Source organism: Callorhinus ursinus, unplaced genomic scaffold, assembly GCF_003265705.2.
Source record: "Callorhinus ursinus isolate GAN/ISIS: 27379988/994484 unplaced genomic scaffold, GSC_fseal_2.0 scaffold68, whole genome shotgun sequence".
NCBI lineage: Eukaryota > Metazoa > Chordata > Mammalia > Carnivora > Otariidae > Callorhinus > Callorhinus ursinus.
In genome coordinates, this window is record NW_027397130.1 from 25,993 (window position 1) to 38,869 (window position 12,877).

At 46.7% G+C, this 12,877-nt stretch overlaps 1 protein-coding gene across 1 annotated transcript in view; it reads right to left on the minus strand.

Moving 5' to 3' along the window:
* Positions 1-12,877, minus strand: part of LOC112814330 (uncharacterized) — a 30,022-nt gene that overhangs the window by 2,678 nt on the left and 14,467 nt on the right. The window contains 4 exon segments of the mRNA XM_025859827.2: positions 774-1,979; positions 3,183-3,301; positions 4,580-4,728; positions 8,054-8,351. The gene's annotated coding sequence lies outside the window, so the exon portion shown is untranslated.

The window sequence follows — 12,877 nt, forward strand, 5'->3', positions numbered from 1 at the left end:
GAGGCTGGCCCGCTGGAATTGTTACAAAGACTCTTAAAGCTGGAAAAAATGCTTTAAAGATGTAAAGGTTTAACCTCATTTTAAAGATGAACAAGTTTAGAACTAGAGAGATTATGTGATTAACCTAAATATACAGAAATTATTATTTTTTTAAATACAGAGATTATTAATAGGATAGTGAGAAACAGAACTTAGACTCTGTCCACTATACCACAAGAGTAATCTAGAGGCTAAACAGAGCTTAATGACAGAATGGACAAGGACCCAGTCCTAATGAAGGTGACGCATAGCAATACCAGAAAAATGAGCAACAAGAAAAAAATGGCAGAGTAACAGGCCATAGAGAGAAGCTATGAGGAATGTAAAAACAGCACCTGGAAAAGCAATGTAGAAAGGAGCAACCAATGAATAGGTCAAAAAGCTGAACAGCGGAACTTAAGGCTTTAAGGAGAGTTCCTTGGACAACACTGTAGAGATGCCACTCCTCCTCAACAATCACCCCTAAGTTGCACATACAGATTCGTCCCTCCCCTAAATGAGTGCCTCTGGAGACCTCAATATCTCACAGGATCTCCAAAATACCTTCCTGGGCAAAGACTAATTTTAGAAACTGAGAACTGTGCTCATGGGAGGGGGTGGAATATACAACGAAGTCAATACTGTCATTACTTAAATGTAATATTTTGACATTTCTAAAGCACCAATACTACTAACTTTTAAAGCATTTAATCTGAGTCTCCCAACAGTCCTTACGTTGGAGGACAAAGACTTACCGAATCCTCCAGACAACAGAGAAGACAAAACAGACACCAGAGAAGACACGCGGGGAGACTTGGAGAGAGGTGTTATCAGAGTGGCTGGGAAAGGCAGGGCGGTACCACAAAGGGGATCTCAGATCAGAGTCGACGTTTGGGTAGAAATACTAATGGGAGGGAGATGTTCTGGTACAAAGAAATGCTGACGGAAGGCAATGCGGAATTGCTCCCCTTTCCTTTTTAACAAACAGAAGAAACCTCTGAGAATCGCAAACGAACGGTCACTTAAATTGTGGAAGCCACTACTTTGCTGCCTTAACTACACAAAGATCTACCTACTCAAATTTTCAGCAAGTGTTAGAAAACCTTGCAAAGGTGTAGGTTACGGGGTAAGGAGAAAGGGAAGTCTCCACCAGCCCCCCACAGACACAACGGCTTCAAGCCAAACTGGGGGTCTCCAAGCAAACGTTTTAGCAGAGGCTCGCCGGCGAGGGGCCGCGGCGTGCAGGCCCCAGACTTAAATCCGGCCCGCGGCACCCAAGCTGCTGCCGCAGACAGCACAGACGCCGGCTCCGTCCAGGGTCCCCTTTACGCAGGTCTTTTCCCGGCACTCCCTTCTCCTTCCGCCTCCCCTCTTCCTCTGCGCTGGGGGCGCTCCGGCCCTTCACGGCCTCCGGGGGCCGCGGGGGTCCCGTCCCCGTCAGGCCGCAGCTCGGAGAGCCCGCGGCTCCCGGCCGGAGCGCAGGTACGAGAGCAGGGCCGGGCTCTCTGCGCCGCGTCCCCGTGCCGCCCCGACCTCACGAGAATCCAGGCTCCAGGCAGCCTTCCCGGGACGGCGGCGACCAACCCGCAACTCCCAGGACGCTCGACCGCGGCGTCCGAAGGCCCCCGACGACAAACTACCACTCCCAGAATGCCTCGGGGTGCGTCGCTTCCGCTTCCGTTCTCCAGGACTTTCCTTTTCCCCCGAAGTCCCCGGGAAATCTCGGCCTCTCTGTACCCCTCCCGCGGCGCTAAGCGGAAGAGGTGGGGCCCGAGGTGCCTCAGCCAATCAGGGCCGCACGCCGGAATCTCCATGGTAACCACCGCAGCCGCCGGCTACTTTCCACCCGGCGGGTAGCGGCGGCGGAAGCGCGGGTCCTGGGTTCGGGCTGCCCGCCGCTTTCTGCTTCTGAGCACAGGTGTTCGCAGGCGGCAGCCTCGCCGCGCTGGACCGCACACGCCCTGGGGAGGAAGGACGGTATAAGAAACGTACAGACACTAGAGGACTCAGCGGTCCTTTGGTAAAAAGACAGTTTGAGACAGTCGGGCACACTAGATAACACTAAGGAATTATTGTGAGTGCACGTCACTCGTGACGTTTCTCAGCAGACACTGCAAAAGCCATCTAGAGGTCGGCTGTGCATGTATCATAAATATACAGCTTGGTGAATTATATCAAAATGAACATACCTATATTAACTGCCACCTGAATAAACAAATGGAATATATTACCATCACTCCAAAAGACCTCTTCCTAATTACACTCCAATCAAAGGTAACCTCCATTCTGCCTTCCAACTCTGTGGGTTCATTTCGCCTGCTTTTGAACTTTGTAGAGATGGAATCAGAATCATAACATGCTTTTTTTTTTTTGCGTCTGACTTCTTTCACTCACACAACTATTAGGACTCATCCATGTTGTTGCATATATCAGTAGTTGGTCCTTTGTATTGCAGAGCTGTGTTCTATTGTAAAAATATGCCACAATATTTTTAAGCATTTTATGTTGCTGGACATTTGGATGATAGATTTTTGGTTATTCCAAGTAGTGATGCCTTGAACATTCTTGAACATGCTTTTGGGGTGTACATATGTAAGCATTTTCACTGGGCATATACCTAGGAGTGGAGTTGCTGGATGATAGGATATGCCTTCTCACTAACACTTGGGCTTCTCTGTCTTCCCAATATTAGTCATACTGAGAGGTGTGTAATGCTATATCATTTGGGTTTTTATTTTCATTTCCCTGATAACAAATAAAACTGAACACTTTTTCATGTATTTATTGGCCATTTGGATTTCCTACTTGATTTATAGGAGTTCTTTATATATTCTGGATATGAGCTCTATCATTTGCTTTGCAAATATTTTTTCCCATAATGTGACTTGATTTTTCACTGTCCAAATGGTGTGTTTTGGTGGGTTAGAGTTCTCAGTTTTAATGGAACCTATTGATTAATCTTTTACTTTATGGGTAGTGATTTCTGTGCCCTATATAAGACATCTTTTTCTAACCCAAGGTGATGAAGATTTTATCCTATAGCATCTATTAGAAGTTTCATTGTTTTACCCTTTACATTTAGATTTTAAATCCCACTAAAAATAACTTTTTTGTGCATATGTTGTGAGGTAAAGATCAGGTTTCTTTGTGGAAATACAACTTACCTAGGATTATATGTTAGAATATTAATCTTTCCAACATGGTTCTGCAATGCCATCTTTGTCACAAGGCAGGTGACTTGATTCTGTCTCACTGGTCTCTTTCAGGAGTCAGCAAAATTTTTCTGTAAAGGGCCAGATGTGAACTATTTCAGACTTTGCAGACCACACAATCTCTATCACAACTACTGCACTCTGCCATCGTAGCATGAAAGGAGCCATAGAAAGTACATAAACAAATGGACATGGCTGTGTTCCATCCAGGAAGACTTTAGTTATGACCACTGACATTTGAATGTTGTGTAATTTTCTTGTGTCATGAAATATTCTTCTTTTTATTATTTTCAACCATTTAAAAATGTAAAAACCATTCTTAGTTTATGAGCCACAGAAAGGCAGAGAGTAGGCCAGACTCAGTCCATGGGCAGGCCAATGTTTACTGACCCCTGGTCTCTTTATTTCTCCATCTTAATCAGGCTTTACTGTAAGTCCTGATATCTGATAGGATAATTTCTCCAATTCTTGTTCCTTTTAGAACATATCTTGGCCTTTCTTAGCCCTTTGCCTTTCCACATGCATGTTTAGAATTAGTTTGCTGATTTCCACGCCCAAAAAAGCCTACCATAGTTTTAATGAGGTAACTAGGGCTGAAAGAGGAATTTGGGGAGAAATGAGATGCTTGAAAGCTGGTTTTCAGAAGGGATTGCAATGCAATATATCCCATTTTATAATTTCACGAAACCTGTCAAATGTAAAAACCACCTGGACCCTTAGAGATGAGTTCACTTTAAGGCTAAGAGGAGGACAGGGGCTGGGGGTAGGGGTGGGGGAGCAGAACCATGTTCTGACTGCGTGCAGGGGAAGGACACAGAGATCACTGTCCACTTTGCTGCAGGGTTGGGGGATACCCTGGATGGTGTCAGCCACAGTGTGGGTGGGAGTGTTCCTCTCTCGTGTACCACAAGTCATGCTCAGTGTGGCATATACTTCTCCTCTCTGATGGTGGAGAAGCAGAAACTGATGGAGAGGGAGCTGGAGTTATTGGCCCTACCAGCCCTCTGGGCCTCTGTAGCCATTCGTTCCTCCAACAGCCTCATAAAATCACATCATTTGAGTCCCCATAGCTCCAAAACGGGTAGGAATGCCAGCAGACATGGTCATCAGTTGTCAACCCTCCCTCCAAATAGCGATACAGATGTCACTGCCTTCACTCCCGCCTCTCCATGAACAGGACCTCTCTCAGCATGGCACCCTAGGCAGGGACACACGACCGGGGCCAATCGTGCACTCACACTGGGGCCCTTCCTCTGTAACCTCTGGCCTGTGGGCAGCCTCCATACCCAGGCAGCACAGCATGGGGAACCAGCCCTCCACCCTCTCCCTGGAAATATAGTGTACACTACCGTTCACTGCCAAGCAAGGGACAGATGGGGTTCAGAAAAGACTTCAGATTTTGAAGTGAGACCAAATCCCATTTGAATGTTGGTTCTGCACTTCCCTTCTGTGTGACTGTGGCTCCTCAGAAATCTTCTCTGAACTTCGACCTTCTTATCTACAACAGACAGAACAACAATTAACTGGCAACCATGAGGACACACAGATGCCCTGCAGACACTGTGGCAGTGACAGGCCAGCAGGTGCAAGGACCAAGAGCCTCCAGGTCCAGAAGAGTGTCCCAGGACCCTTGAATTTCATGGTGGGGACACACTTCCTGCCATTCTCCCAAACTTCAGTTAAAGTTTGTCGTGTGCTGGACGTGTAGCAGGAGCACAGATGCCCTGGGGAGGGAAGTGGAGGCATGCAGAAGCAGAGTCACAAACCCAGAAAAGAGGGCTCCCAGGGGAGACGCCCCACACCCTACTTTCCTGAATTGCTTATAGGACCCAATTACAATATGGGGGGAATTTCTCCCACACATCCACCAAGCAATTCTTTGTGGTACCATCTGCGTGTCCTACAATTTAACTCAATTCTGACACTATCTACCTAGAGATAGTGGTCAGATACCACAGTTTAAGGGCTCGGTCCCACAAGACTGCTCCCACCCTACTCTAGACACCAATGGCAAGTAGTAGATCCCCAGGTTACCACAAACTTCTGTCTGATTTGCTACAAATCAGAGGTTCCCGTAACCCCCCTTGTCAGGTATGATTAATTTGCTAGAGCAGATCACAGAACTTACTTCTTATTTAACTTAGGAAACACTTAAATTTACCAGTTTATTTAAGGATATGATACAGGCTATAGATGAATAGCCAGATGAAGAGATACATAGGGCAAGGTCTGGGAGGATCCTGAGCTCAGAAGCTTCTGTCCCTGTGAAGGTGGGACATGTCACCTCCCAGTGTGGATGTGTTCACCAACATGGAAGCTCTCAGAACACTGTACTTTTAGGATTGTATGGAGGCTTCATCAGGTAGGCATGATTGGTCATTAACTCCATTTTTAGCCTTCTTGAGAGAATGGGGTGGGGGGTGGGGCTAAAACTTCCAAGCTTCTAATCATGGCTTGGTCTTTCTGGTGAGCAGCTGCCATCCCAGAGCCACCAGGAATTGCCTCATTAAGAATGAAGGATACTCCTATCCTTCAGGAATTTCTAAGGGATTGAGGACCCCATGGTCAGGAACCAGGGATAGAGACCGACACATATTTTTGTTATTATTTCACACCCACTGACATTGCCCCAGCCAGCTCTAACTAGCAGTTCCTGCTTTCTCAACAGCAGGTTGCTCCAGGGCCCTGCCCTGGGCCCCTTCACTTTCCTGGGTTCTATCCAGCCTATGGCTTCATCCACAGGTTGACAACCCCAAACTCTACATCCCTAGGCTGATCTCCCCCCCGACCTCAGCTCATGGGTCCATTTGCCACTCAACATCTCCACTTGGACATCTATGGGCAGAACTGAGCTCCCAACACTCTCCACAAGCTACTCTTCTGACCTTACATCTCATGGAGGGCATTTTCAGGAGCTTGGGCCACAACCCTGGAGCTACCTGCTCTTTCTCTCCACCCCATGCCCAGTCTATCAGGAAGTCCTGCTAGGTGAGCCCCGATACACATCCCGCTGGATCACTTTGTTCTATCTCCTTCACCACCCAGGGCCCACTTCCCTTCTCCAGGGTGGTTGCAGAAGCCTCCTGCTGGCACCTCAGTCCATTCTCACACAATAGCCAGGGCGATCCACTCATACTCAAGTCACCCGCTCCCCTTCTGTTCCCACAGTACTCAACGGGGGAGCCAACATGCTCCTGTGGGCCCTCCAGTCCTGCAGAGGCCCCACCACCCCATCTCCTCTGGCCCCTGGTAAGCCCCTCAGGTTCTGGCTGTTCCTTCTGCCTGGGAACCACTCTCCACACATAGCCGCCCGGCTGGCTCTGCTCTTTCAGGCCTTTGCACAAATGCCTACTTCTCAGTAGGGGTTCCAGAGCCTAGGCTGTGTGTGGCACATAGTAGGTGCTCAACAAACATTGGCTGAAGGAGTGAAACTGTGGGTTGCACCAAGGAGACCTCTGTCCCAACAATCCTGGACACCACCATTCACAGGTAATAAGAGCTAAACTCTGCCAATTCAGTCAGTGAAAATGCAGTTTTGTTGCTACAATTTCTCTTTACTTTTTCCTTTCTTTAAGTACAAGTTGTTTGAACATATTTTCATATGTCGTTGGCTGTTTATTCATTTAGAAAACATACAAAGTGCCTGCGACTGTTTTCTGGGTCCCTCATTAAATTTGGACCATGTCACCTGCCATCTCTTTTGGGCACAAACCCTCACAAAGGGTTTAGACTTTTAATTCTGGGACAAATACTGTGAATAATTTTACAATTTACATTTTGACTTTTAATTTTGTTCGTGACATTTTTAATGAATAATTTTAATTGTTATGAATGCATGCCAAAAATAACTTTTTCTTTGTGGTTTCTGACTTTAATTTTGTGCCATAAGGGCCTTTTCTCCTCCAATGGCATAGAAATATTGACCAATACAGCCACAGTCTTATTTTTTATATTTGAACTTTACTCCAGCTGGGGGTACATTTTGGTGAATGCCCTATTTGGGGCAAGTTTCTAAATTAATTCCTTTCTCAAAAGGCTAAGTGTGGTAGATGGCAAAAAACATGCCCACAAATTGCTCTCAAAACTCTCATGCACCTTTTGCCTCTTCTCCTGAAGAGATGGGGTCCATATTTCCACCCCTGAATCTGGGCTAGGCCATGTGACTTGCTTTGGCCAAAAAGATATTACAAATGTGATGGACTGAGGCTGAAAGTGTTTGTTCATAGAAACCTGATCTCTCTGGCTGCTTTTAGAGACCAGCTACCATTTGAAGGAGCCAGAACCAAGCTGCTGCATGCTTGCTGAACTTGGATAAACCTGTTGCATGCTGGAGGAGTGTGGGTCAACCTACTATCTGCTGGGGGAATGTGATCATGTTGCATTTGTCATTTAGCCAACTACCAGATGCACAGGTGAGCTCAGGTGAAACCACCAAAATCACTGTCCTACTGAGCCAGGCCAAATTGTCCACCCACAGAATCATGAGCACATAAATGATTGTTCTAAACCCATAAGCTTCAGAGCAAACGCTAAAGTAGCAATCATTTCTCCCAATGCTGTTTATCAAGTCTTCGGCCCCTTCTCCCATAGATAAGAAATGCCCCCACTACATCTCTTATGTTTTTATAGAATCAGGAATCTGGGCTTGGATTCCCACCCAGGCAGCTTTGTAACCCTCTGGCGACATTCCAGTTGCAGGAGCCTTCAGTTGGGAGGTATTTGCACTTCACCCTTGAGCCTCAGGAAATCAAGGCTTGGAGTGCAGACAACACTCCCGATCTAAAGTTTAGATTCTTGGATCTTCTGGAAAGGGGGTTCTTTACCTGGAAACCTTGGAGTAGCCATAGGTGTTTTCGCAAATTGGGCCACATTTAAGCAGATTCTCAAAGGGTTACTTGACCGCAAAAATGTGAGCCGAGGCTGAAGGAAACTGATGCAGTTCTGGTCAAACTCTCTGTGGACGCTGGGTGGCAGTAGAGGAAAGCAAAGCTGCGTATCTCTTCTGTGTTATAGCAAATGAACTCATTTCTGTTTGTCTATTGCAGTGATTCATTGGTTTGTGCTGTCCTGTTGCTCGTGCTAGAAGCTTCATCGGGGAAGGCTTTGGACCGAACTCTTGGCCTCAAAGGGAATCAAGATCCAACAGGCAAAAAGATTAACACACACAGTGCCTACCACACAGTGGGCGATGGGCCAGAAATGGGAAACCCTTTCTCTCCCTGCACCACACCCCTCCTGGAACTGTGCCTATCACACAGCAAAAAGAATAAACTCCCTGGCAGGCTCCCGTTCCAGAAGTTGTCAGGTGGGGTGTAGTGGGGGGACACCCATGGGACAATAAAGAGATGCCTAGTTGTGCTGTTTGTGCAGAAGCAACACAGCTAGCCTCAGAGGCCCCAGCAGGGCTTGTCTCGGGGCTACAGAAATCTCCCCACACCCAGGCACCCAGGCATCCCCTCGGCACACACTGTCCACACTTGTAGCAGAGGAAAGCTTTGCTCTCTGCACACATTCCAGCAAGTCACCAGGGCAGAGGTGGGGAACTGAGCACCTGGGGGCAGTCATTCCCATGGCGGGGGGGAGGGGGGGTTGCACCTCCCACAGTGAGGCCCAGGCAGATGAGGGAATTTGTTGCTACTGGATCAGTGCTCCCACAGCATGTGTGGGGGGCCAGGTGCATCAGGGAAGACTCCCTTCCTTTTGGAAAAGGGCACCAGTTCATGAAACTCTACCCCGAACTGGTGTTTGTCTAACACCAGCCTCTTTGCAGAGCTGCCTAGTACTTCCTTCCAGATGCAGCAGTGCTGCAGGGGCCTCCGGCCAAGGGCCTTGCTGGTGAATGCCTGGACCATTAAGTGAGCTTTGCCATGAAGTCAAAGAGGAATTTTAGTGGAAGAAAAGAGGGTCTGTGAAGAGGGCAGGTGGGGCTTCATGTACAAAGGTCTGGTTCCTGAGGGAGCAGCCAACTGGCCTGCGCAGAACAGAGGGTTAGGGACACAGGTTCCTGACTTTGAGGCTGGCAGCATCCCCACTCTAAGGTCCTGGCCATTGACTAATTCATTCATGACTCATGTTACTGAGCACCTCCTATGTGCTAGCCACCACTCCAAGTGCTGGGAAAACAAGGGCCCTGTGTCCCATGAGCTTTGGTTCTTGCAGGGGGACAGATCACAGACAAGAAAATGAGATGTGAGGTCGGTGGGAGGAGCAAGATGGCAGAGAAGTAGGAGACCTAAATTTCATCTGGTCCCAGGAATTCCGCTAGATAGCTATCAAACCGTTCTTTTTTTTTTTAAGATTTTATTTATTTATTTGAGAGAGAAATGAGATAGAGAGAGAGCATGGGGGGGGAGGGTCAGAGGGAGAAGCAGACTCCCCGCTGAGCAGGGAGCCCGATGCGGGACCCGATCCCGGGACTCCAGGATCATGACCTGAGCCAAAGGCGGTCGCTTAACCGACTGAGCCGCCCAGGCGCCCCCCAAACCATTCTGAACACCTACAAACTCAACAGGAGACTGAAGAAAAGAATAGCAGCAACTCTATGAACAGAAAAGCGACCACTTTCTGGAAGGTAGGACGTGTGGAGAAGTGAATCCGAGGCGATATACGAGAAGATAGACCATGGGGGGAGGGGGCCTCCATTAGCCAGCTACCAGCAAGTGATAGAGCAGCAGAGCAAAAAATCAGAACTTTTAGAAGTCAGCTCCGCGGACGGACGTCGCTCCAGTGGCTAAGTGGGGGGTGGAACCCTCACTGGGACAGTGTGGTCTCAGGACCTCGGGGTCACAGAAAGACCGGGGGTGCCTGAGTGCGCCAGAGCTCCCAGGTATTGGGGTGGAGAAGCCGGCCGCAGAGACAGAGCCAAGGAGTGGGCTCCCAGCTCGGGGTTGCCATAAACTGTGATCTGCGGCACAGTCGGGCCACTGCTCCTCCAGCAGGGACCCAACAAGCGGCAGATCCAGGGAGACTCCCCTTCCTCCCCCGGGAGGAGCAGTGCGGGAGCGCACCACAGGGATCTGCTGGGTTTGGAGACTCCAGGCGGGATCATGTGCCAGAGATAGAAACGCTCGGTCACAGGCCGGGTGAGCACGGAGTGCGGCCGGAGACCGGGGAGAGGGGAGTGATTGACTGCTTTTCTCTGGGGGTGCACTGAGGAGCGGGGCCCCGAGTTCTCGGCTCCCCCAGGGTGGAGATTGGGAGGCCGCCAGTTTCATTCTTGTCCTCCAAAGCTGTACGGAAAGCTTTCAGGGAACAAAAGCTCCCGAGAGCAAACCCAAGCAGATGACTTAGCCTGGCCCCTGGCAAGGGCGGGGCAATTCTGCCTCCGGCAAAGACATTTGAGAATCACTGCAACAGGCCCCTCCCCCAGAAGATCAGCACGAACATCCAGCCAAGACCCACTTCACCGATCAATGAGAACTGCAGAACTCCACCGCTAGGGGAATACAGTACATAGAATTCATGGTTTTTTTCCCCATGATTCTTTAGTCTTTCAAAGTTAATTTTTTTAATTTTCTTTTTCTATTTTTTTGAATTTTTCTTTTCCCCTTTCTCAACCAACATCTTATCAATTCCTTTTTTAAAATCTTTTTTTAATTTTCATTTTGAGTCATATTCTATCCCTTCATTGGAGTTAACCTTATTTTTTGTATATATATAAGTTTTTTCTCTCTTTAAAATTTTGGGATACAGTTTCTTCTAACAGACTAAAATATACCCTAAATCTCTAGTGTATGGGGTTGATCTAGTCTCCTGCCTGATCACATTCTCTCTCTCTTTTTTTTAATTTTTCTTATTTCTTTTTTCAACCAGCTTACTATCAATTCTTATTTAAAAATCTTTTTAAATGTTCATCTTTACAGTCATATTCTATCCCTTCATTGTACTTACCCTTATTTTTGTATATATATGAGTTTTTCTTTCTTTAAAAATTTGGGAGGCAGTTTCTTCTAACAGACCAAAATACACCCAAAATCTAGTGTGTGGCTCTGATCTATTCACCAGGCTAATCATATTCTTTTTTTTTCCTCCCCCCCCCCATTTCAGGTCTCTTCTGATTTGTTTAGTGTATATTTTTGTGGGGTCGTTATTACCCTTTTAGTATTTTGTTCTCTCATTCATCTGTTCTTCTCTGGACAAAATGACAAAACGGGAAAGCTCACATCAAAAAAAAAAAAGAAGAGGCAGTACCAACTGCCAGGGGCCTAATCAATATGGACATTAGTAAGATGTCAAAACTAGAGTTCAGAATGACGATTATAAAGATACTAGCTGGACTTGAAAAAAGCATAGAAGATACTAGAAAATCCCTTTCTGGAAAAATAAAAGAACTAAAATCTAACCAAGTTGAAATCAAAAAAGGCTATTAATGAGGTGCAATAAAAAATGGAGGCTCTAACCGCTAGGATAAATGAGGCAGAAGAGAGAATTAGTGATATAGAAGACCAGATGATGAAGAGTAAAGAAGCTGAGGAAAATAGAGATAAACAACTACTGGATCACAAGGGGAGAATTTGAGAGATAAATGATACCATAAGATGAAACAATATTAGAATACTTGGGATCCCAGGAGAAGAAGAAAGAGAGAGAGGGGCAGAAGGTATACTGGAGCAAATTATAGTGGAGAACTTCGCTAATTTGGGGAAGGAAACAGGCATCAAAATCCAGGAGGCACAGAGAACCCCCCCTCAAAATTAATAAAAATAGGTCAACACCCTGACATATAATAGTAAAACTTACAAGTCTCAGAGGCAAAGAGAAAATCCTGAAAGCAGCTTGGGACAAGAGGTTTGTAACCTACAACGGTAGAAACATTAGATTGGCGGCAGACATATCCACAGAGACCTGGCAGGCCAGAAAGGACTGGCATGATATATTCTCACTAAATGAGAAAAATATGCAGCCAAGAATACTTTATCCAGCTAGGCTGTCAATGAAAATAGGAGAGATAAAAAGCTTCCAGGACAAACAAAAACTAAAAGAATTTGCGAACACCAAACCAGCCCTACAAGAAATACTGAAAGGGGTCCTCTAAGCAAAGAGAGAGCCAAAAAGTAACATAGAACAGAAAGGAACAGAGACAATATACAGAAATAGTCACCTTACAGGCAATACAATGGCACTAAATTCATATCTTTCTATAGTTACTCTGTATGTAAATGGGATAGATGCCCCAATCAAGAGACACGGTATCAGATTGGATAAATAAACAAGACCCATCAATATGCTGTCTGCAAGAGACTCATTTTAGACTCAAAGACACATGCAGATTTAAAGTGAGAGGGTGGAAAACCATTTATCATGCTACTGGACATCAAAAGAAAGGTGGGGTGGCAATCCTTATATCAGACAAATTAGATTTTAAACCAAAGACTATAATAAGAAATGAGGAAGGACACTATATTGTACTTAAAGTGTTATCCAACAAGAAAATCTAACAATTTTGGGGCGCCTGGGTGGCTCAGTCGTTAAGCGTCTGCCTTCGGCTCGGGTCATGATCCCAGGGTCCTGGGATCGAGCCCCGCATCGGGCTCCCTGCTCTGCGGGAAGCCTGCTTCTCCCTCTGCCACTCCTCCTGCTTGTGTTCCCTCTCTCGCCGCTGTGTCTCTCTGTCAGATAAATAAATAAAATCTTAAAAAAAAAAAAAA